General features: G+C 37.4%; 1 long non-coding RNA gene and 1 pseudogene across 1 annotated transcript; both read right to left on the bottom strand.

Moving 5' to 3' along the window:
* Window positions 1-549: 549 nt before the first annotated feature.
* LOC149216619 (wall-associated receptor kinase-like 20 pseudogene) lies at window positions 550-966 on the bottom strand (annotated as a pseudogene).
* Window positions 967-1,894: 928 nt separating this feature from the next.
* Window positions 1,895-3,782, bottom strand: LOC149216620 (uncharacterized). The gene is made up of 3 exons (XR_016251120.1): window positions 3,404-3,782; window positions 3,029-3,096; window positions 1,895-2,915 (listed from the first exon to the last, which is right to left on the bottom strand). It is a non-coding gene; the product is annotated as an uncharacterized LOC149216620 (long non-coding RNA).
* Between the last annotated feature and the right edge of the window lie 1,030 nt (window positions 3,783-4,812).

The raw sequence follows: 4,812 nt of genomic DNA on the forward strand, positions 1-4,812 counted from the left end.
AGTCTCTAATCACTCCTACTACATGCTCCCTTGCTGCTATAATAGTCTATAGGATTGGAAATAAATAATTAAGGAGAAGCTCCAATATGTGAAAGCATTAACAAGCTTGTCACTACATTGATCAGAAGTGATTTCCAGTTTGACCCTATTCTTATATCGACCATAAGGACACCTATTCATTGTCCTCTTCAAGAATTTCAGATTATAAGGTCATAATTCCAGCAGTCAATTTTAGGCATCTTAAATAATGATATGCTTCAAATTAAGAAATGACTTATATCTTAAATAATGATATGCTTCAAATTAAGAAATGACTTATATCTTAAATAATTATATGCTTCAAATTAAGAAATTTGTCATGAATTTCTATATGATGCAAATACAACATACTGAACCCATGATTTTACAACTTTACAGTTATAACCAAATTCATGAATCTAGAAAGCAGCTATCCAAAATTCTAACCATGTTCATATACGAAGCCATCAAAACTCAAGCAACTCAAACCGTCATTTGGCCAGAGGACAACAAGAATTTTAGTTTCATTGCCTACAATACAAAATTATGGTAGAGGTTCATAGTGGGTCTCTCTTGCCTCCTCTCCTGCAAACAACTCATCGCTAAAAGCATCATTTCCTTCATGATTTCCAGAACAACTTGCGAAGTGTTCTCCTTCAACCGAGGATTGACAACATCCATGATCCTTCCCTGTTCTGATATATTAACCACATACACTACCAGATTCACAACATCAGATTTGTTGTAGAGATCAATGGCCTTCTGTGATGTCAGCAGTTGCAGCAAAACCACACCGAAGCTATACACATCACTTTTATCAGTGAGCTGGTAATTTCTGTAATACTCAGGATCCAAATACCCCACTATCCCTTGAGAATATGTGGAGATATGTGACAGGCCTGACTCTGCTAGACCAGATAGCCTGAAATCTGAAACATTGGCATTCATTTTATTTTCAAGCAAGATGTTCACTTTTATCAGTGAGCTGGTAATTTCTGTAACACTCAGGATCCAAATACCCCACTATCCCTTGAGAATATGTGGAGATATGTGACAAGCCTGACTCTGCTAGACCAGATAGCCTGAAAACTGAAACCTTGGCATTCATTTTATTTTCAAGCAAGATGTTTGTGGAATTGACATCTCTATCATATATTGAAGGGCAATCAGTGGAATGGAGATAATTCAGTGCTTCTGCAGTTTGAAGAGCAAGATTCAAGTAAGTTCTCCAGTCCAGGAACCTTCCTTTGGAGGTCACGTGGAGATGTTCAAATAAGGTCCCATTGGGAATGTAATCATAGATCAGGAGGGGAATGTAATCATTTCATCTATGCCATGCTTGGCTCTTATGCAACAGGAATGACTTGCTAACCACAAAAGTTAGGTAGGTTATTCTTTGACAGTGTATATAGGTATAGCATGTTTGAGATACAGGGAAAAGAAATGCTTGACTAATGTCTACTCTGTTGCTTATCTTATCCTGAAGAAGTGGCCAGATTATAGCAGGTTAAGTCTCACTAAAAAGGAAACAAGCTATGTCATGCTTGGCTCTCATGCAACAGGAATGAAATAATGTAGGAATGAAATGGGTCTACAGAGATGTAGATACTCTACCCCTACGGATTTGAGCCACCCTCTACCCCTACGGATTTGAGCTGGTTACTCTACCCCTATGGATTTGAGCCCCCCTCTACCCCTACGGATTTGAGCCGGTTACCTCTTAGGAGGAAACGGGTGTTCTTAACCATTAGGCGTGCTCAAGCAGTAATAAGTAATAGCATGTTAGGCTTGACCCTTTCCATTGAAGTGTAATGTCCAGAAAAGTTAGAAGGCCACAAAACCCATTCCCACAGTCCTGCAAGGTTACCAGCCGCTATTGAATCTGGCAATTAATACCACCATCCATCCAAAAAACCATGGAAGGGTGTGATCAATGTGCCAATGGCAACGTACTAAAATCCTCAGCTTAATAAAAAAGAATGTATATTTGTGTATTGAGAACATTCGAAGGGAAATTGCCGGCAGTATTTTCCCAGGTTCTGTTGCACAGAGTGTAGTGTTTGAAATTCAAAAAAGTATGGAGTGGGAAGGAATGCATGACATATAGAAAACAAAAGTTCATAGGTTTAAAAACTGTGTATAGAACCCACCCTTTGATATGAATGGAGTTCAAAGACTATATGGGTAGGCAGGAACAGATCGGAGGAATGGGTAGGCTACTTCCAGGAACAGATAGGAGGTCGATGGCCAATGGGTTTGGTTAACCGGAACAGTAGGCTATTTCCCCGAATAGATCGGAGGCTTATGGCCGATGGGTGATGGCTGATGGCCGAAGGTGAGAGGCAGGGGATAATTCTTTCGAAAGTCTGAGTACGGGAGTTTGTTTTTTGAGCCAAAGCATCAAAACACTTGGAATATCAGTTGAGCTGAGGAGGGTTTTGCGTTTCCCAGGTTTGGTTTCGTTTTGTTGCACACAGAGCAAGAGATTAGTGAGATTAGAGCCAGGATAATCAGTTTCTGGAGCGGAATATCTGTGATTGAATAGGTGAGGAATATCATAAGCATTATATGAGTATGGGTTTATTGGTTTTGCTAATCAGAAAAAACTTAATATGAATTTGTTAACGAAAATTCTCCAAATCTTTGCACGGAATTATAATATATTTCGGAGAACAAAAAAACCATAAACCCTTAAGAAATTGTAACATGCACAAATATCTTAAACATACCCATCAAACAAATATGAGAATCTGGAAAAATCCCAAACAGAAATCTAAAGGTAAACCTGAAAGAAACCCCAAACAAAAATAAAAAATAAAACTCATCTGTAATAATAATTACGAAAAATCCAAACCGGCTACAGTTATCCTGAGAAGCCCGTGGAGCTGTGATTCTGCCTGCATTCCAGGACTAAAAAACTTAGAATATTAACATTAAAAAAATAACCCAAACACAAATAGAACCTAAAACTGAAAGAAGCCCCAAACAAAAAATCAAACATAAAACTCACCTCTAATTATGGAAATCCAAACTGGCTGCAGCGGTTATGGTGAGCAGCATCTGGAGCTGTGAATCTGCCTGCACTCACCCACCGAACAACTGAGAATATCAACATCAACAAAATAGAATAAAATTAACATAAAAAATACAAATACAATCATCAACTAATAACTTACATCCTCATTTAAAGTTTTAAATAACAAATACAGCCGTCCACCTCTACCATTACCCACCCACCCACAACATCCTCCGTCCTATTTTATGTTTCAAAACGACCAGCCAACGTCTGACCCAGAGCCAAAAGAGAACAAGCCATCCAAAAAAACTAAAAACACACACAGAATAAATTAAACCCAAAAGAAAACGCAGTCTTGAAAGCACTAACCACTGAACTGAACTTTGAACAGAACTCTGAGCACCTGAACAGGGTATAGCAGAATAGAACAGGTATAGCAGGATAGTGAATCAGCACTGAATAACGGAGAGCAAAATTCATTGTTATGGCAGCAAGGCAGGTCGTGCACAGCAGAGTGCACAGCAGAAACCGGAAGTATTATGGCAGCAGGTCGTGGAACGGGAAGCATTATGGCAGCAGGTCGTGGAAGAGCAGAACGCGGAAAGCACGAGGAGCAGAAATCGGAAAGAAGTTTTGGTGAAGGAGAAATAGTCTGAGATAGTTACCCTGAACAGTTGTCAATCAGAACATATAACCAGGTGTCAGCGTGAGAAGGAGAAGGACGACGAAAGGTCCCTTTCAAAGGAAGGCCTATCGGCCTAATTATTTTGATATTTGTTTACTGTATTTGGTATTTGCATGATGCGTAATTGGAGAGTAGGATTTCGGCAGCTCCTCCATTTTTGTTTCTTAAAAAGTGTAATTTTTTTTTAATGTTCTGATATCTTTAAAATGTTTAAAAGATTGTATTGAAAGGAGTTTGATTTTTTACATTATATAATAGATTTTGAATTAAATTAAGGTATATTGTGTTAATTGCAATATTATATAATAATATAAAAATAATATCAATTAATTTTAATTAATTTAAAATAAGAATAATCACTACATAGCAGCGCTTGTTTTGTGTGCGGTCCAAGTTTTGTTGTTATTATTTGACAATGATTTGTTTGGGCAAGCGGCACTTCCACATTACTCATAATGAAAGCTTTTTTCATATTTTGCATAATAAAAGTTAAACCTTTAGACATGTACATTTTGCAATTGCAATCGTTGTTATAGCAATTGCCCCAAGTCACTAAAGATATAGAGAATTAAGTAGGTGGTAGATTATATGGAGGCCATGAAAATATTTGGCAATATTATATAAAAAGAAACTATTGTTATCCAGAAATTAAAAAGCACAAAATTAATATATCAATTTCATTGTGCTTTCAATTAAGTCACACAAAATTAATATATCAATTTTATTATGCTTTTTTTGCACTTTGCACAACAAAAGTTTTCTTTGCACCTCCACACTTCGTAGAATGAAAGCTTTCTCCGCACTTCTGCATTCCGCACAATGAAATTAATGCCCAAAACAAGCAAATGCAACAAAATCCTTATGTTGCCGAAATAAGTGGCAGATGGCAGTACAACACACTAGTGACGTGAGACTTATTTATTTGTTTTCGTCACGAATTTAGAGTATCTTTTAGAGCTGGTAGAGAAAACAACCTAATAGAATTGTTTGCGTAAGCCACAATTTCACATTGCTCACAATGAAAGCTTCTTTTGTACCTCGACACCTCCGCACAATGAAAGTTAAAACCCTGAGATATGCACACTTTGCAATC

This window comes from Pinus tabuliformis, chromosome 1_1, assembly GCF_031772625.1.
Source record: "Pinus tabuliformis cultivar Carrire ecotype Pingquan chromosome 1_1, CPIR1, whole genome shotgun sequence".
In the NCBI taxonomy this organism is placed as follows: Eukaryota; Viridiplantae; Streptophyta; class Pinopsida; order Pinales; family Pinaceae; genus Pinus; species Pinus tabuliformis.